Here is a 21,689-nt window from a genome sequence, read left to right as displayed (position 1 = left end):
CAATACATGCCTTTTCTTAAACCTCATTCCTCCTCCAAAACATTTTTCTGCATTTGTTCCCACAAATTCCATTTTTTCGATGTAATTTACTCCTATCTTTTTCTAAAGATCCCACTTACAGTTATTTTCTCTGTTACAATATTCACTACTTCAAGTATAGTTGGTTTAGATTTTTATTTCTCTTTTTTAGTAATTGCTGTTTTAGCAGCCACCAGAAATAAGCTTAACAAGGCCTAACTATGTCTAGGCAATTCATTTCCTGTATCCCAGCTCAAACAAATCATTGCCTTAGTTATGGTCATTTACTCACCCAGTATTCCTGATGGAGTACTCTGTAGGGAATTTTTGAAGTATGCCAACTTATTACATTTCCAAAACACATGCTCCTGGTTACCTTTTTCTCCCCAATCACACTTCCAACATTTGCCAGTTACCTGTGGAAAAACTCTGGAGTATGCTTGGGGTATAAAAGTATTTATGCAAACGCTTCCAGACAAAATCCTAAATCTTCTAGATTTTGTTGCATACTTGAGTCATACATATGCCCTCCCATTGTTTCTTTGTGAAGTGTATATCCAGTCTCTCTTCCCAATGTTTTCTGACCTCTTTTTATTGATTCCTATATTTAACATGGAATATTTTATATGCCTTAATAATTCTCCCTTTTTAACAGCAGCTTCTATTCCAGATTCATTTAAAAATGTAACCAGTGCAAGTCTTTCATTTAGCATTCTCCAGTCCCTTGCTCTTTGTCTGTACATCAATCCCTGATAAGGAAGGCAATCACTACCCTGCAATCCAAATGTTTTCTTGACCTGTTCCCATTCTATTACCTTTCCTTCTGTAATAATTTGTCCCCAGTACCTTGGTTCCTTTGGCATCTTTCTCCAGTAAATTCCAGCCTCCTCTTGTTTATTCTCTGTACTTCTAATTGCAGGAATCCTTATCGTCAGAATCTCTGGCTTAGTTCATAGTGTACTTTCTGCTACTTTATGAATATAAATATTATGTGTTAATATATTATTATTATATTGTATTATAATGTGTGTTATATTTTAGAATATAATATTCTGGATGACTGTTGTTATTCTGTATAAGGATCTGCATCTAAAATCCCACTCTTTCCTTTTTTCTTGAACCCCCCCCCCACTTTATCATCTTCCCTTTCCACTTTGAATTGTAGCTTTCTGCTTCTGTTAACTGAGTAGCTTCTAAAATATCCCTCAAATCAGGTAAACCTAAACCTCCTTGTTTTATTGGGAGGATAAGCATGTCCCTCTTCCCCTCCCAAATAAAATCTTTTAATTCTTTATTAATTACTGTCCACAACTTTTCCACTGGTTGATAAAATTATGCAAATATGCCTGATCTGTGCATAAAACTAAAGAAAGTAAAAAAAAAAAAAATACTGCTTTTATCTTCCTGTCTATATCCATAGGCAAGAGCTTCCAGTTTCTTGATTTTTGTATTATCTTATGAGTAGTCTCTTTCCACATTTCCTTAGCTGCCATAATGAAATCCTTTTTATAAACCATACATTTAAATTTCCATATTCATAAAGGATGCACACCTCTACACTGGTAGCATAACACATCTGAGATATTTTAGGTGCAGCTAACATTGGGTAAGACAGCAATTCATGTCATAGCCTGCTATAGGTCCCCAGCCATCTCCCAATACTCACACTTCCATGTTTCTAAGCACCCTAGAGAATATTAGGGTCCAACCTAACACTCTCATACTGGGCGACTTCAACTACCCCTCCATTAACTGGGGAAACTACTCTTTTACCAGTTCACTTGCCCAATGTTTTCTGGAATTCATTAATTCCAATGCCCTGGACCAGCTCGTTCTTACCCCCACTAGAGGTAGCAACATCCTTGACCTGGTCATTACTGACATGGGTGAACGTTGCTCTACACCAGTAGTTGGCTCCTCCCTTGTTAGATCCAACCACAAACTAATCACCTTGGAAACCCACATCCCTCCCACCCCCCTACAAAGGTAACCACCATGAAAAAATTCTCCAAAGCTAACTTTGGGCTCCTAAAAACAGAGGTGGCTAACTTCACAGTACCCGTGCAAATTGAGAATAGTTGCATGACCACTGAATCATACAACAATGCACTGTACGAACACGTACACAAATGCATGGATCTCGCCATACCCAATTGAACCAAGATGCTCTCCTCCAAAAAAAGGAAGCTGATCTGGTGGTCCCTTGCCATAAACAAACTCTACAACAGAAGGAGGAAACTGATGCGGAATAAGGTGACGTCCCAAGACTGGAAAAACTCCCTTATCAGCCTCAACAAAAAGTTGAGATCCCTCATCAAAGCCTCTAAAACTAGCTATGAAAACAGAATTGCAACAGATAGTAAAGACAACCACAAGGCCCTCTTTAGTTATATAAAGAATCTCCACGGCAATACCCATATTTGCTCTGAGCTGCTGCACAATGCTACCTCCTATACCGAGCCAACAGATATTGCCAATATACTGGCTGACAGATTCAGTGCCAACTTTATCCCCCCAAAGGACCAATCACAATACCAGCAGATTGCCAACCACCCAGTATTACTGCTGCACAAGTTAAAACAGCACTGTCCTAAGCCAAGAGTACAGCTTCTATGGATTGCCTTCCTTATCAGGGATTGATGTACAGACAAAGAGCAAGGGACTGGAGAATGCTAAATGAAAGACTTGTACTGGGACCTGACAATATCCCTGGCTGTGTTCTACATGAACTACAGAGTGAACTGACAACTCACCTGTGTGCCCTTTTCAATCACAGCCTTACCTCAGGCTTTGTCCGTACCAAATGTTGTACTGCTACAGTCATCCCTCTCCACAAAGGAGGAGGGACTACAGACCCTGGGAACTATTGCCCCATTAGCCTGACGAGTCTGATATGCAATGGAACGCATCATCATGGATCTAATAAACAAGGATATAGGGAATCTCCATACTCTGGATCCTACACAGTTTGGTTTTGTGAAGGGTAGATCATGCCTGCTCAACTTGGTCGACTTCTTTAAGTCAGTCACCAGAGCTGTGGGTGAAGGCAAGGTTTTTTATACAGCATACTTGGATCTGGCCAAGGCCTTTGATACTATTCCCTACTCAAGAGTCATAGAAAAACTCACTAAGCTAGGCATCAACCGCTATATCAGTAGGTGGGTTGCTAACTGGCTCACAGAATCCACAGTTTGAAAGTAGCTGACTCCAAGTCAGACTGCAGACCAGTCACAAGTGGAGTCCCACAGGGTTCGGTCCTGGGTCCTGTTCTGTTTGGTATTTTCTTCTCTGAAGTCCAGGCCAATACGAAGGGACTATGGTTGACAAAGTTCGCAGATGATTACAAGTTGGGAGCTATTGTTAACTCCCAAGTGATGTTGACATCCTACAGAAAGGCCTCACTGAGACCAATGACTGGTGTCAGAACCATGGCCTTAAGCTCAATGCCAAAAAATGTGTTGTCATCCCCATTGGGGAAAACCCGTTTCCCTTGAATTATTACATTGATGGTAGTCCACTGAACACAGATGGCTTTATAAGAGATCTGGGAACACAGGTTGATAGCACCATGTCTTTTGAGCACCACATTGCCACTGTGGTCACAAATTCCTTCTATGTGGCACATCTCATTACTAAGGGTTTTGCATCCAGGAAGAAAGAGGTCGTTGTCTCTCTCTATTCTACTCTTCCCTCATTAGGCCAGTCATCAAGTACAGTGCCTCATTTGGCATGTACTTCACTAGACACCTGCTACAACTGGAGGAGCGACAAAAGTACCTCACAAAGAGGATCCCAGGCCTTATACACTTGATCTACATTGACAGACTCAAAAACCTCCATCTATTCTCTGTCTCATATAGCCTGCTTAGAGGCGATCTCTGCTTGACTTACAGAGCCATGTCTGACCCAGCTCTGTTAGAACTGCTACATCTAAAGAAATCCAAATTCCTCCACACCACATGTTCCAGAGACCTCAACCTTATTACCACAATCAACAGAACATGCTGGAGGGACAGGTTTATAACCCAGAGACTGCCCATGCTATGGAATAGTCTTGCCATACATGTCAAGCAGAGCACCTCACTGGCCCTCTTCAAGAGAAATCTTGATGAGTGGATGGGAAATAGAAAATTAACCCCGGGGTCACTCCAGTGGCTCTACTCGACAGAGGCACTGGTAACTAAGGTCGGGTGGCACGATGCCAGGGTAATCCTATGGGCTAGGCTTGTTAAGGCTCCAGGGCCATTAGCCTAGTACACAACTATGAACCTATGAATCCAAGTACTTCATTTTATCATGTCCCCCAAAATATGGGTATTGCTGAACAATGTGTTTGTGGCTACATAGTGTATAGCTGTAGCCTTTGATCTGAAGTAGTTACTTAATTTGATCTGCAACCTGTGGGTGTTGGATCCGACCTCGGATCCGATCCGGCAGCTTTCCAAGCTCCAAGATCCGAGCTCCTCCCCCTACCCATAATCCCATAGTACCAACCACATTACCTCAGATCGTTTTTTGCCGCGGCTGTAGAAGCTTCCTTGTGAAGAGCTCCTGGCTGGGTGAGATCATTGCTGGTTTTAAACCAACTTTTTTCAATCAAAGTTGTCGTTGTGTGTGTGTTAGTTCCCTTTTCTGCTTCTTGTGCTTGTTTTTGGTCCCTTTTCTGTTAAATTAATTACTAACTTATCTTCACTCCCCTCCCCCTCCTAGTGTTTGGGTGTGTGTGTGAATGATGTCTGAAGGGCCTAAGGCCATTTTTTCTAAATGTACTGAGTGTGGCCACAAGCTTTCTCCAGCTGATGGCCATACTCAGTGTGTTTTGTGCCTGGGGGCTGCCCATTTGTCAGAGGCCTGCCAGATCTGCGCGGCCTTTAACCCCCGAGCACTTCGGGATAGGAAGAACAACCTGATCCTTGCGGGAAAGCTCCCCCAGGAGTCAGCTTCTTCTTCCTCTCCCGTTCGGGCTCCAGCTGCTTCGGCAGCTTCTGCGCCGTCTATTCCCTTAGCTCTACCCGGGACTCAACCTCCCTCATCGGGTTTGAGCTCTGGGGAAACTACTGCCTCTTCCCTTAAAGAGAAGAGGCACAAGGATAAGGAAGGACATAAGTCCCACAAAAGGCGGGCTGAATCTCATCCTTGGGCTCCGCCAGCGAAACTGCTTAAGTCTCCATCGAGGGTCTCCGGATCCCCCTCCTCTCTGCGCCATTCGCCCTGTTTTTCGCCGGAGCCGAAGGAGGAGGATAGGTCTCCCTCAAGATTTTCGAGGCAGCCCTCCCGGCCCGCCTCTACTACTTCATCTAGGTCAACCTGAAGCATCTCCGAAGCGGATATGAATTGGATGATGCGTTGGTTCTTACAGACCCAAATGCAGATGGGGATGCTCTTGCGTTCCCCCCCCTCTGGGGGGGAGTGCAGCCCCCATATTTGCCCCGATCACTCCTTCTCCGACTCGTTTTCAGGTCTCGGAGTCATCGGATCCAGGCCCTTTCGGACCCGGGGAATTGTCGGTGTAGATAGCGGTGGTCTCTTCGCTGACTATACCTTCGAGCTTGTCGGACCTGAGCTCTCGGGGCCCGAGGGCTGAGCGTCGGATCCGAGGGAGTTGCTGTGTCTTCGTCGCTGTTGGCGTCGGAGCACACCTCTGCCTCGGCGCCGACTGCATCGGCACCGACCCCGATCCCTTCCTCGGATCCGAGGAGATTGCTCTCAGAGGCTGGCGAGAGTGGCTCTCCTTCGGCTTTTGAGGTAGTGGAGAGGGTACTGTCGAGGTCCTCCAGATCCCCGACCCGGGATTCGGATCCACCCGTACCCCCACTGTATGAGAGTCTGTCTTCTATCATCCGTCCATCTGGACAGCCTGCCCAAGCCCTCCAGCTAGTTCCCGTGGAGGAACAACGACCCGTGGATGAGCCCTCTTCGGACAGTCCCACCGAGGAGGTCTCTCGGAAACATCGGTGCAAAAGGAGGCACGGACTCCCCTGAGTCCGTTACCACAGACACGGAATTAGATGATACGGAGGGTTCCCCAAGGTCACCCCCTGAAGATGTCTCCTTTGGAGACATCATGGAAATGTTGCATATCAGAGGGGGGTGGTCAGCCCAAAAGCCCTCCCTTGATGAGTCCGTGTTCCTGGAGGCCTTTGAGGCAGGCCCATCTACCTCCTGGGTGTCCCCTCCGGCCGACCCCCTGGTGGACTTAATTACCACCAGGGCTTGGAAGGAGCCCGACACCGTGGAGCCAATCCCTAGGCGCCCCGATAAAGTCCTCAGCCCACCCACAGATAGACCGTTCTGGGCCAGAGGAATCCCCGTTGATGCTATGTTGGTGGCGCCGGCCACCAAGAAAGAACTTGCGCAGGAGAGTTCTTCGGTTCACCCGCCGGATAAGGAATCTTGAGCGCTTGACCGGATTGGGAAGCGGATGTTTGCTTCAGCGACCTTTTCCATAAGGGCGCTGAACTATATGGCACATACCATTAGGCTACAGCGAGACTTGATTAAAGAATATGCTGCAGCCCCCCCGGAGTCCATGTCGGTCCCAGACAAAAAGGTTTTTGAGACTCGAATGGCCACTCTAAAATCCATCTCCAATACGTCTATGCGGCTTCTCTCCCATGCAACGGAGGGAGCCGCTAGAGCTAGCGGAGCCGGGGTCGTCTTGTGACGTCTCTCCTGGCTCTGTCTGTGCGACTTCACGGACCCCTTCAAGGCGTCCTTCGTGAACACCCCTTTTGACGGTTCTGCCTTGTTTGGCAAAACTGTTCATGACACGCTGGTCCAAAGCGAAAAGGATGAGAAGATGCTGTCTGCAGTCGGAGTTTGCTTCTCTAATCCCCAAAGATCCTTCTCCAGGAATCAGAGGGGACAAAAGAAGCTGTGGTTCCGTAAGTCTCAGCAATCCCATCCTGCTGCGGACCACTCGTCCTCTAGAGGCAGAGGAGGACAAGGTGGACGCCTGCCCAGAGGCAGAGGGGGGCCGCGTAATTTCGGGTCTAGAGAACCTTTCTCGGACAGACCCGCGCAACAGCCCTGAGGGCTTGCCCGACTGTCCCTCTCTGGAGGCAGTCGGGGGGCGATTGTCGGAGCACCTGTCAAACTGGGAGTCCCTTACAACAGATCGATGGGTGCTCCGGATCATATCCAGAGTTTACTCCATTCCATTCATAAACCTTCCCCCCAAACCCAGACGTCTCCCCCGATGTCCCACCCGATCAGAGGGAGGCAGCGGCTTTGGAGATTTCAAAGCTGCTAAGAAAAAGAGCCATCCAGCCCGTCCCCCCAGATCAGTCCGGATTGGGTTATTACTCCAGGTTCTTTTTGGTGCCAAAGAAAACGGGGGACCTCAGACCCATCTTAGACCTTTCATCCCTGAACCTGTTCATACCCAAGGAGAAGTTCCGGATGGTCACTCTCCGATCGATTTTCCCCCCTTCTGCGGGAGAACGACTGGATGTGCTCGTTAGACCTCAAGGATGCGTATTACCACATATTAATGGACAGACGATCCAGGAGGTTCCTCCGCTTCCAGCTCGGAGTCGGTCATTATCAATTCACGGTTCTTCCATTCGGCCTCACCTCAGCCCCCAGAGTGTTCACCAAGGTCATGGCAGTAGTTGCAGCCCACCTGAGACTCCAGGGCATTCAGGTCTTCCCTTACCTAGACGACTGGCTCCTCACCACGACCAACAGACATCAGCTCTGTGTGGCAAGAGATTATGCTCTGTCTCTGGCCTACAACCTAGGCATCTCAGTGAATGAGCAGAAATCCTGCCTGTGCCCCACTCAAGCCCTAGAATTCATAGGGGCCAGGTTAGATACATGAATCTCCAGAGTTGTTCTAACGTCAGTCAGGCTGACAGCTGGTCTTTTCAGGTGTTAGCCCTTCTTCGGAGCCCTGCTCCTCCAGCGGATTTAGTCCTGAGGGCACTGGGGTCTGTGTCAGCAGCGATCGGTCTCTCTCTTCATGCCCGTCTGCGAATGCGCATATTACAATGGACCCTTCAAGTCCAATGGTCCCTGTCGATCCACCTGTTATGCATGCCAATCCCCCTGATCAGGGTGTGCAGGGACTCCCTTCTGTGGTGGTTACGGGCACAGGAACTCAGAGAAGGGAGGCCCTTTGTGATTCCCCCGGTCAAAGCCACGTTGACCACGGACGCTTCTTGCCTTGGGTGGGGGGGGCATTGTTCAAGCAGATCCGTTCAAGGCACGTGGACTTCCTAGAGACCGCATTGCATATCAACGTCCTAGAGATGAGGGCGGTGCTTTTGGCGTTGCAAGCTCTCCACGACCTTCCCCTAGGAACTATTATGCAATTAATTAAAAACAACAGCATAAAATATAAATAGTTTATTAGTGTATAGTATGTATACATGGATTTTTTTCTTTCCTTTTCTTTCTTTTGTTTGTAGTAGTTGGGCATGAAGTAAAATTTGTGTATACCATTTTAAATGACAAGTTTTTAACTTTTACAAAACTTTCAAAAGTTTGTTAATTGATTAATTAATACAATGATTGGTTGGAAATGAATGTAATTGTGCGTTTAGAAGCGTATATAAGGATTGTGCTTCAGTGAGTAATTTATCTGAAGAAGTTCGTTCTCGAACGAAACCTAGGTAATCTTCGCTTTGTGTCAATAAATGTATTGCATTTTATTCAACTTGGAGCAGAAGCTGAATTTTTGAATTCGTTGGCTGTATCCTGTCTTTGTTGGTGGTTATCTCCAGGTCGTTCGTCCGTCCTTGTTCATTCATCATAGTTTGTACGGTGTTGATTTTGGTTCTGAGTTTATGGCTAACGAGGACACAACGGTTGACGTGGTGGGTGTGCTACAACAGATTCAGGAGCAACTAAAAGAACATTCGGTTTTAATTCATAAATTATTGAACCATGAACATGGCTCTGGTTCAATCAGCACAGGGGACAGTTTGGGTTTACCCTTAACGCAGGCTACACCAAAGTCTGGACTCACCGGAGAGGTGATTACTGGTCCAATTATTTCTAACAACAATACAATCAGGAAAGAGATTTGTAGGAACGAGGCGTGGAAAGACAATGGGTATTCCTTTAAAGATGTTAGAACAACTAAAGGTACGGTTGTTAAAAAAGACTATAAATCCATGAAAGAATTGCTTAAGTGTTTTGAAATGAAGTTATTCAAGTTGAAAAGAACTCAATTGGAGAACAGTTATTTAATCAGAAACAGTGAATTAGGCATGGTGCCGAAAGGCTTACGCTTGTGGAGATATCCGAATGGATGCGAAACAGACGAAAGTATGATTAAAGAATTACATGAGTTCTTCGATAATTGTGGTTTAAAATTAATGGACATTATGGTGAAATATAATAACATTAAGATAGAAAAGTTAACAAAAGAATTGGAAATGTTAAATGATAACATCAGCAAAGATTTACTTTTTGACCAGTACTATATTAAGTATACGCACATCATTCAAGATGTAGAACAGAGTTGTGATAACATCTTTTACAAGAAAAATAACAAGATAGAAAGAGATATCAAAAGATATGAACTGGGTCTAGTTTATCCTAAATCTCAGGCTGTTGATAGTTGTCATGGTAATGAGAATAAAAGGATGCGAGATCACAATGACGATGAACTAGACAATTTAGATGACGTCATTTCCGGTAGCGAACTACAAGATCAAAATAGCGCTTGCATTCAAAATGAAGGCCAAACGGATGATTTCTTACGGAGGTCGAATAGACTTAGGAACCAAGGGCAGTCCACAGGAGTCAATGATTATGCTAAAAATGGTGCTCGACCCAAAAGGGATTTTTTATCCAACCCAAGGAATGGGTGGAAAACAAGCAAATGACAGTAAATACCTATGGAGTCGATCAGAGAATTTGGGAAGATGATTTTGGACATGTGCATGATGACACGGATAATATTACTGATTTTTTTGCCAAGTCTGTTGCTTGTGGTGAAGCGACGGACCTGGATAAGTTTATTTGTATTGAGTCTGATATTAGTGTTCCAATTATTACATCAGTCAATGATACATCTAATGTTTTAATGCGAAATACTGGGTACGTGGATAATGGTGACAACATTATTTTGAGTTCAGTAGGAACCAATATTAGCAAGGCACATGTTACACAAAATGTTCAAGTTAAAACTCGTAACGCTCAACATGTGCACGACGAAGACAAGGAATCACAATATAATGTAATGTTTGTGCAACATTGTCAGGGAAGCAATATGGTTGATATTAGTCAGACAAGTTTGTTGAACATGAGCGTATATGAGTACGCAATTAATAATGATTTAACTTCGGAAACTATTAAATGTAATGAAGTAATTTTAGATGGCAATATTATAAGTGAAAGTGATGATAGAGACAAAAACTCATCACATATACAGGAATGTGACAAGTTATTTCATGTGAATTTTTTTATTGATTTTGATCCAGAAATGTATTGCAATGAAGGGCAAACAAACAGTATGGAAGTTGGGAACTTCGATCAAAATGTTATTGATATCATGGAACATTCAGAACATGGTGTGTTAAGTCACCCTATAGTTATAACTAACGAAGTAGGGGACTTTAAGTTATATAATTATTCTAAGATTAGTATGGATGAAAAACAAGTTAATTTGTTTGCAAAAGGTTTCAATTTCGTCCCATGTAACAAAGGGAAGCTAGTCAGTACTATTTTAGAACTAAAACTATTTACTCGTAAACTGAACTTGAGAACTTGGTTTAATGATTGTCCTGATAATGGAAATAGGGAAAGAGATGATAGACCAACTAAGTCAAGTACATTTAATCCACCAATGAATGACAAGGTTGTTATTTTTGAAAAAATGAGTGAAATAGAAATAAGAAAATTTTTCAAAACATACAAAAAACAAATACATCATAACATGTCGAAACAAGAACAAGTAACACTTAAGGGTATATGTGACACCCGTGACATCAGGATCATGCGACCTGATAAGGGTAATGGTGTCGTTATTACCGACACCAATGATTACATATCCTACATGATAGGTATGTTACAGGAAGATTCATATACAGAAGTCAGTATTAATGAAATACATATCGCATACAAAAAGATAGACCTATCTCTTAGGGATATGTTGTACCAGGGGGAAATTACAGAAGAAGAATTTGACTTTTTGATCAGTGAAAATCCGGTGATCAGTGGGATATTTGGTATACCCAAAATTCATAAGGGGTTAGATAACTTGCAATTTCGACCTATTGTCGATGGGAAGAGGAATAAGACGTGTTTTATCAGTCAATTTTTGGATTATCATTTTAAGAAATGTATGACCAAGTTCCCGTATATAACAAAAGATTCATGGGACTTTTTGGCAAAAATAAGGGATATTGACATGAAAGAAAGCTATTCATTTGTTACTGTGGATGTATGTAACTTGTTCACAACCATACCGCAAGATATAGGTTTGATCTGGTTAGAAGAACAACTATATGAGACAAATGTATATGACCAAGTAAGAACGAATACGTTGGTCAACTTGATGGAAATTGTGTTGCAAAACAATTTTTTATATTATGAAGGTAATTATTATCAGCAAGTCAATGGTGTGGCAATGGGGGCAGCTTGTGCCCCCATGTACGCAAATTTGATTGAGTTATTGGGAGTACAATTATATCTTTAAAACGGAATACTACCAACATATTAAAATATACACAAGATATTTTGATGATATATTTGTGGTTTGGGATGAAGATAAAAGAGCGTTAGACTCATTTTTGAAGTATATTAATAACACCGTAAGATTTTTAAAATTTACATACGAAGTAAAAAAGGTAGGGATTACTTATTTGGATGTAAGGTTATCGTATGACAAACAGCAGGGACTAATAAAATCGAACATCTATAGGAAACCAACGTTTTCAAATTCCTATCTGCACTACGACAGCTGGCACCCTGACCATCAGAAAAAAGCAATTGTCAAAGGACAAATGGTCAGGGCTGCCAGAATGGTAAGTGCCGAAGAGGAATTTATTCAGGAATTGGTCTACATGTCGAATTTATTTCAAAATAGAGGTTATTCTAAACAGCTCTGTTCAAAAATATACAATGAAGTTGTATATAAAAGAAAAGTAGGTTTATATCAAGCCATATTGACTTCAGAATTTTTAAATCTAGGAAATAACAATAGTAAGAATATGCTTAAACCTATGTTAGAGAATATTCCCATCTGTATATCAGTATTTAATGATTGTTTTGAAGACATTAAACATATAATTGAGAGGAATTGTGACATATTGGGTTAAGATAAAAAATTGGGACATTTATTTCAAGGTGACGTGAAATTTGTTTATAAAAAAGATATGTCATTTAAGAATATCTTTGAAAAGGAAATTATGAACAAAACAGGAAATTCACATAGACCAGAAGGTAATTACAAATGTGGAAGATGTTCTGTGTGCCCTTATATTTATTGCACCAATAGCAATCTAACAGTGAATACTTATAATATTAAGATTAGAGGCCATTACAACTGTTATACATCAAATGTTGTATACATTGCATTATGTCAGGATTGTAATGCCTTTTATGTTGGGAAAACTGGACGACACCTTAGGGATAGGGTGAAGGAACATTTATTAGACATCCAGCATTCTAGGACGACTAATGCTCTAACTAGACATTTGCAAGGGGATGATGGACACAAATTTAAATTTTGTATCATTCAACAAATAGTATATGACATACAAGGTAGAACTACTAAATATGATTTAGAGATTGCTGAGCTGAAATGGCAGATAATTTTAGATGCATACAACAGACCGGGGTTAAATGAATGTTGTACAATTAAGCCTATATTACAAAATAATAGGATAAAAGGTAAATAGGCTTATATTGAGATAAAGTTAGTAATTATATACCATTACTTATTAATTATTATTTCTTTATATTAATATATGTCTTGTTATTGGAGTATATGAATTTATAACAGTACATCAAAATACATAAGAATAACAATTATGGGGATATTAACTTTCATCAATGTGCCTGCACAAGAATGAAAGACAACAATGATTATATGATTATATGAATATATGAGAATATGTATATAAATATATTGTTGTTATACATTTATCATTATATTATACCAACATTATTATTGTTGTCATCATTATTATTTTTCACGTAACAATATATTGATTAAATTTATATATAGTTCATGCACATGTCAGGTATTTATTTAGGATTTCATACATAATATAAAAATAAGTGAGACTATATACATTTAATTTTATAGAATACAATGTCACTAAGGTGTAATTTATATGTGTTGATTTATTTATATCATCATTTTTATTTTTATTTTTAAATATACAAATTATGCAATTAATTAAAAACAACAGTATAAATTATAAATAGTTTATTAGTGTATAGTATGTATATATAGAATTTTTCTTTTTTTCTTTCTTTTCTTTGTAATAGTTGGGCATGTAGTAACATTTGTGTATACCATTTTAAATGACAAGTTTTAACTTTTACAAAAATTTCAAAAGTATGTTAATTGATTAATTGATACAATCATTGGTTGAAAATGAATGTAATTGTGCGTTTAGAAGCGTATATAAGGAATGTGCCTCAGTGAGTAAATTTATCTGAAGAAGTTCGTTCTCGAACGAAACCTAGGTAATCTTCGCTTTGTGTCAATAAATGTACTGCATTTTATTCAACTTGGAGTAGAAGCTGAATTTTTGAATTCGTTGGCTGTATCCTGTCTTTGTTGGTGGTTATCTCCAGGTCGTTCGTCCGTCCTTGTTCATTCATCATAGACCCGCGCAACAGCCCTGAGGGCTTGCCCGACTGTCCCTCTCTGGAGGCAGTCGGGGGGTGATTGTCGGAGCACCTGTCAAACTGGGAGTCCCTTACAACAGATCGATGGGTGCTCCGGATCATATCCAGAGTTTACTCCATTCCATTCATAAACCTTCCCCCCAAACCCAGACATCTCCCCCGATGTCCCACCCAATCAGAGGGAGGCAGCGGCTTTGGAGATTTCAAAGCTGCTAAGAAAAAGAGCCATCCAGCCCGTCCCCCCAGGTCAGTCCGGATTGGGTTATTACTCCAGGTTCTTTTTGGTGCCAAAGAAAACGGGGGACCTCAGACCCATCTTAGACCTTTCCGCCCTGAACCTGTTCATACCCAAGGAGAAGTTCCGGATGGTCACTGTCCGATCAATTCTCCCCCTTCTGCGGGAGAACGACTGGATGTGCTCGTTAGACCTCAAGGATGCGTATTACCACATATTAATTGACAGATGATCCAGGAGGTTCCTCCGCTTCCAGCTCGGAGTCAGTCATTATCAATTCACGGTACTTCCATTCGGCCTCACCTCAGCCCCCAGAGTGTTCACCAAGGTCATGGCAGTAGTTGCAGCCCACCTGAGACTCCAGGGCATTCAGGTCTTCCCTTACCTAGACGACTGGCTCCTCACCGCGACCAACAGACATCAGCTCTGTGTGGCGAGAGATTATGCTCTGTCTCTGGCCTACAACCTAGGCATCTCAGTGAACGAGCAGAAATCCTGCCTGTGCCCCACTCAAGCCCTAGAATTCATAGGGGCCAGGTTAGATACATGAATCTCCATAGTTGTTCTAACGTCAGTCAGGCTGAACAGCTGGTCTTTTCAGGTGTTGGCCCTTCTTCGGAGCCCTGCTCCTCTAGCGGATTTAGTCCTGAGGGCACTGGGGTCTGTGTCAGCAGCGATCGGTCTGTCTCTTCATGCCCGTCTGCGAATGCGCATATTACAATGGACCCTTCAAGTCCAATGGTCCCTGTCGATCCACCTGTTATGCATGCCAATCCCCCTGAGCAGGGTGTGCAGGGACTCCCTTCTGTGGTGGTTACGGGCACAGGAACTCAGAGAAGGGAGGCCCTTTGTGATTCCCCCGGTCAAAGCCACGTTGACCACGGACGCTTCTTGCCTCGGGTGGGGGGGCATTGTTCAGGCAGATCCGTTCAAGGCACGTGAACTTCCCTAGAGACCGCATTGCATATCAACGTCCTAGAGATGAGGGCGGTGCTTTTGGCGTTGCAAGCTCTCCACGACCTTCTTCCCCTAGGAACTATTGCAATCCAGACGGACAACATGTCAGTAGTCTGGTATATAAACAAACAAGGAGGGACCAGATCTTATCCCCTGTGTCGAGAAGCCATGAGAGTGTGGGAATGGGTGATTTCCACCAACCGCTTTCTGATAGCAGCGCACATTCCGGGACGGTCCAAAATCTTAGCGGACAAGCTAAGTCGAGTGTTCCTCACTCCATACGAGTGGTCTCTGAATCCATCTGTTGCGAAGCAGATCTTCCACAAATGGGTCAGCCTCGCTGTGACCTTTTTGCTTCTCCTTTAAACACAAAATGCAGCGAGTACTTCACGATAGTTCCCCCCAGAGATGCTCTAATCCATGCTTGGCCTCCCGGACTCCTTTATGCTTATTCCCCCCCTCCCACTAATGATGAAATTCATCCAGAAAGCCTGTCGGTTGGGGAGCAGAGTTATCCTCATAGCCCCATTCTGGCCTCGAGAGATCTGGTTCCCCTTTCTGCGGTCTCACAGTGTGGCTCCCCCATGGATTCTGGATCCCAGTCCAGACCTAATCTCGCACCCAGCGAGATGCCATACCCCAATCCTGGTCAATCTCAAACTTGCTGCTTGGTTGATCCAGTTCCATTAATGGCTAGGACTCCCAGTATCTCATCCCCCGTTAAGGCCATTCTGGTGGCGGCTCATAAACCATCTACCAGAAAACTTTACAACAGTAAATGGAAACGTTTTTCCATCTGGGCCAAAGATAAAGAATTAGACCCATTTACTGTCCCTATTCCGACTATTCTGGACTTCCTTTCCCTGCTTTTTAGACAGGGAGCAAGTGCCTCCACAGTCAAGGTGCAGTTGGCGGCCATCTCCCATTTTCACGTGGGGGACGGCATAGGCTCCTTAGCATCTACAAAGTTGTGCAAAACCTTCTTAAGAGGTGTTTTTCTTTTGAAACCACCTGTCAAGACTGTGGTTCCCCCGTGGGATCTCACTCTGGTCTTACAAGCCTTAATGAGACCACCTTTCGAGCCTGCGGCCTCGGTTCCGTTGAAGTTCTTATCTTGGAAAACTGCTTTCTTAGTGGCTATTACTTCAGCCAAGAGGGTTTCAGAATTACAAGCTCTGTGTATCGAACCTCCGTACCTTATCTTTCACAAAGATAGAGTGTCCCTCAGGACTAATCCGTCTTTCTTGCCTAAGGTGGCTATAGAATCAAACATTAATCAATCAATAAATCTTCCTGTATTTTTCCCAAATTTTCACAACAAAGGCAAATTCACATTGCACAAATTGGATGTACACAGACAACTGTGTTGTTACTTGCACAGGACTAGAGAGTTTCGCAAGTCGGACCAGTTGTTTGTTTCTTATGCAAAGTCAGCCATGGGCAAGGCAATTGCTAAAGTGACTGTAGCAAATTGGATCTGTCAGTGCATTATGCTGGGATACACTTCATCTGGGAAGCCAGCTCCGGTTGGCGTCCGTGCTCATTCCACAAGATCTGTAGCTACCTCAACAGCCTTTTGGTCTAGGGTTCCAGTAGACGATATTTGTTCAGCAGCTACCTGGTCCTCATCTCATATGTTCATTTCTCATTATAAACTGGATATGATTTCCAGGAATAGGGCTTCTTTTGGCTCCGCGGTGCTTCGGAATATCCTTCCGTAAGGACCACCCAGGTTTTTGTAGGTTAGCTGGGGACTCTGTCCCACAGGTTGCAGATCAAGTGAAGTAACTACTTCAGATAAAGAAGTTATGTACTCACCATAACGTTCCATCTGAGTAGATACTTCATTTGTCTGCAACCGACCCCCTCCCCCTGCCATCCCCTGAACCTCGGGAAATTTTTTCATCATTCGGAGTTGGTTTCTGTCTCGAGTTGGTGAGGCAAAAAAAAAACGATCTGAGGTAATGTGGTTGGTACTAGGGGATTATGGGTAGGGGGAGGAGCTCGGATCTTGGAGCTTGGAAAGCTGCCGGATCGGATCCGAGGTCGGATCCGACACCCACAGGTTGCAGACAAATGAAGTATCTACTCAGATGGAACGTTATGGTGAGTACATAACTTCTTTTTTTATCTTAATAAATTTTAACCCCCTCCAAAAAAAAAAAAAAATAGAACTGTATCAGCATGTTCCCCTGCTCAGCATCTTAGGTCCTCTAACAAACAACTCTTAACCATAACTTAACCCAACATCTATTCCCATGCCATTGCCAAACTTTGGAATGCACTCCCTCTCTCTCTTACTCAACTAGACTCATTAAAAACATTTAAATTTGCACTCAAAGAACACTATGTCAATAACCTTGTCTGTTCTTGTCATATGATTAAACCACCTTAAATGTTTTGGCCACTATACACTACAGATACTTTTAATCATTTAATATAGTAGCAATTTACACTATCTGTCTTCTTAGCCAATTTCTCTTGCTTTCTTTATTTCTGTGGCAGAATAAACAGAATTGATTTAACAGTATTCTTACTTATGAGAATATACAAACAGAATTACTAAAAATCTAACACACTGGGTTTATTTTTCTTGTATTGTATATCTCTAAATAAATATTTCTCTTGTATATCTACTTCAGTTTGTATTGTGTAAAAACTTTCTTGACTTTCAAAGTTAAGCTGATGTTATGTAAAAATTTCTGTGATTGTATGGAGCTTTTCTCCCTGGGCCTCCACTGAAAATGGGTCTTTGGCACAGTGGACTTTCCCGGTTAACAAATATTAATAAATAAATAATTGGGATATATATGCTTTTCTAGTTCCATCAAGTATAAAATATCATCTACAAATAAAGCCAGCTTTTCTTGAACACCATACCAATTATATCCCTTATTTTATTTATTTATTTATTTATTTTATATTTGTTAACCGGTATTGTCTGACTGAGCAAAAGCCCTTTTTCAGCAGACGCCCGGGGAGAAATGCACCAAAACATAGTTACAAAAGATATAACCATTACAAACACAGTTAACATTATAATCATTCATAATAAAACTTGTAGAACAGTTATCATATATATGCATTTACAATTATCTATAAACATGTTATGAAGAATACTACAGCAGAAGGAAAGGAGATAGTGTTAGGTAAAAAATGATGAAGTAGACTAGTTTAAGTTGTAAATGTTTTGGTATAGAGGAGAAGAAATGATGGTAAGGCATAGGGAAGTTAGGTTTGTTATTTAGTGAAGGTATATTCAAGGAGGCTGAGAACATGTACAAATCCAGTGACTTTTTAAATACTCTTTAGTGGCTAGTTTGAATACTTTAAGATGTGAAAGTGATCTAACTTCTTGTGGGAGTTTGTTCCAAGCAATAGAGGGATGGTAGCTGTATGTAATGGCTCCTATTTTGGACTTGTGCTTGTAAATTTGTAAAAGGTCATGGGTGGAGCTCCTGAGTAGTCTGGATGGGACATAGTGGAAGATTATGGTGCCTAGTGCTGGACAGTGGGATGATGAATAAATAATGGAGTGTACAATTTGGAGCTGAGAGAGGAGTAGGAGGTGTGGTAGTTCGAGCCAGTTTAGATGTTTGAGAAAGATACAGTGATGAGATTTGTAGGTTTGTTTTGCAGCAAATCTGGCTGTTTTGTGATAGGTTGATTTGAGTTTGCTAAGTAAGGTGGAGTTAAGATTTGTGAGTATTTGTGAGCAGTATGTTAGGCATGGCAAAAGGTAAGGATGTGCAATTGTAGCTCTAGATTCAGGGGTTAGGAATTTTTTATTTCTGTAGAAAAGTCCTAATTTTTGATGGGTTTTCATGATAGTTATTTATATGGAGGTCAAATTTTAGCTGATCATCAATGGTTGCACCAAGGAGTTTAGTACTAGAGTCAGCAACTATGAGAGTGTGATTTAGTGATTTTATTTGAAAAGTAGATTTGATTTGAGTAACAGTTTTGGGGAGAAAAAGAAAGAGTAAGAGTTTTTTTTGGGGGGGGATTAAGGATGATCTGATTATTGGTGAGCCAGGTTTCAACAGAGCTGAAAGAAGACTGGGTAGGTGTTAGAAGTTCAGAGGGTGAGTTAATGGTGATAACTGTGGAGTCATCTGCATATTGGAGTAATGAGAATTGTGGACAAGAGGAGTAGTGAGTTGGTGAAGATATTGAAAAGTAGTGGTTCAAGGATGGATCCTTGGGGAACACCCATTTTTACTGGAAGGGGAGATGATAGTGAGGAGTGCCATCTAACTGATTGCTGTCAGTCAGTGAGATAGCTGGAGAACCATGCTATTATTGTAGTAGAGAAGTTGAGATCAGAGAGTTTGAGAGGATGTGAGACAGTGTCGAAGGCTTTTGAGAGGTCAAGGAGTAAGCATGAGATAAGTTTATGATTATCCCTAGCTATAGAAATGGTGTTGAGAATGGAAAGTAGAGCTGTAGTACTACTATGTTTGGGTCGGAAACTGTGCTGAGTGGTAGTGAGGATTGTGCCTTGTATAAGATATTGCATTACTTGTGTATGTATACATTTTTCTAAGAATTTAGACAGAGGGGAGAGGATAGCTATTGGTCTGAAGTTTGAGAGTTCTGTGGAATTGCCACCTTTGTGAATAGGTATGGTGTAGAATTGTTTCCAGATAGCAGGTACTTTAACTTCAGACATGGAAAGGTTTATTAAAATGGATACTGGCAAAGCAACAGAGGGAGCAGCAATCTGAAGAAAGTAAGATGGGATACTGTCAACAGAAACAGAGCATGGTTTTAGTTTGGAAAGAAGGGTTTTGATGTAAGCAGTAGTTGTGGGTGGAGGTTCCAAGCAATTATGGAACAGTTACTGGAGTATTTTAGATTAGAATTGAAAAGTTTGGCTATTGACTGAATGAAATAAGCATTGAAGGTGTTAACAGTCTTTTTTGGGAGATTTATCAGGAGATGGATTAGGTGAAGTAGGATTACCAGGATGAAGTATTTGGTTTATGGCATTCCAGAATTTTTTTGGATCTGATTTTAGGGCAGCTGGAGGGTTATAGTAGAAATCTTTATTTTTATCAAAAATTTTTTGTCTTATTTCTCAGTTCTTTATACTTTTGCAGATCTGCTGGTAGTTTAGTTTGGGTCCAAGTTTTCCAGGCTCGGTCTCTGGCTGTCATGAGAGTGTGAGTATTCTTAGATAGCCAAAGGTTCAAAACATAACTCAAAAACAAAGTGGGAAAGGGGAACCCCTACCTGATTCTTCTGTTCAAACACAAATTATCAGAGAAGAACCTTCCCACTTTCATTTATGCTTCCAGTCCCTCATATATTCTTATAATTAAACTTATTGTATCAGAAAATGTAAATGCTTCCATTGCCCTACTCATAAAATCCTAGCTTACTCTGTTGATTGCTTTCTCTGCATTGATTCATAAAAAACAGCAGTATTTTCTTACATTTTGATTTCTCCCTGCCATAAAGTCACATCAATCTGTATCTATCAATTTTGGCAATGCATTAGCCATTCTTTTAGCCATTACAGACATAAACATTATAATCATGGTGTAAATTTGAAATGGGCTGGATCGGATGGGTCTTTACCATCTTTAGGTATTACAGCCACCGCAGCTTTTTTTCCAGGAAAAAATACCATTTAAATACTGTTAAATAAAACCTTCCTGATATTTGTCACTTTCTTCCTTCCTAGCTTTCAAACTTCCATCAGAATACCATCTATTCATGGAGACTTTCCGGCAGATTGATTATCGATCACCATTTTTATCTCCTCTCCTCGTATCTTAACTGATAGTTGTTGTCACATCTACTCTAACCTTGGCATATTTAAGTTTTCCTTAATTATTTCCATTTGTGCTTTTTCTTGATTTCCCTACTTCTGTGCTTAATACAAATTTGTATAATATTTCTGACATATCTCTAATACCTGTACAGAATCTCTGGTTATTTTTCTTGTCATGGGCTTCCTAAGTTTGGCAACAACCCTTTCTACATTCTTTTTCCTAAGTTGTTTTGACAAAAGCTTTTGTTATCAAAAAGCAGTTACTTAACAGCAGTCTTCCTAATCTCATGCATATTGCCCTTGTACTCCCTTATTTTTTCTTTGGCAATTTGCATTTACACCTCTACTTCTAAATAATTTTTATTATTTGCTTAACCACAATGTTGATCCATAACATGAGTAACTATTTTACTGAAGATGTGGGCTTAACCCACCCATTTTATACTACTAAAGTCCATTCCAATAACCGTTTCCGTTTAACAATTATTTTAACAATAATTTAAAAGTAACAAAACTTTAAACGCTGGCAAAAACCCATAGTAATCTGAATAAAAAAATAAAAATGTTGTACATTTTTCTCATTTTTATCAATCTAACATGTTATGTTAGACCCAGGAAAAAAAAAATCAGTTTTGAATGTCAAGAGATGGGTTGGGTGACCTGGGCAACCCATCCAACCATATGTGTGGATGTAAGGTTTAAATTGTATTGCTTTCAAGTACAAAACACAAAAATAAAGGCAATCACTTCCATTCTGATTAATAGATGAGGATGTATCAGCCACAGTTGCAGTTTGCTTGATGATAAAACTCTTCTACTTTCTTTTATCTCTCTCTGCTAAGGCACTGGGTCTATAGAAACAACTTCAGTAACCCTACCCATTTT

General features: G+C 41.5%; 1 protein-coding gene across 7 annotated transcripts in view; it reads left to right on the top strand.

Moving 5' to 3' along the window:
* The window catches only part of PARP4 (poly(ADP-ribose) polymerase family member 4), a 2,883,551-nt gene that overhangs the window by 950,827 nt on the left and 1,911,035 nt on the right, over window positions 1-21,689 (top strand). The gene's annotated exons all lie outside the window — the stretch shown is intronic.

This window comes from Protopterus annectens, chromosome 5.part1 (assembly GCF_019279795.1).
Source record: "Protopterus annectens isolate FY-2018-M chromosome 5.part1, PAN1.0, whole genome shotgun sequence".
Classification (NCBI taxonomy): domain Eukaryota; kingdom Metazoa; phylum Chordata; order Ceratodontiformes; family Protopteridae; genus Protopterus; species Protopterus annectens.
The sequence above is the reverse complement of the archived record's forward strand: the minus strand, read 5'-3'. Positions and strand labels throughout refer to the sequence as shown.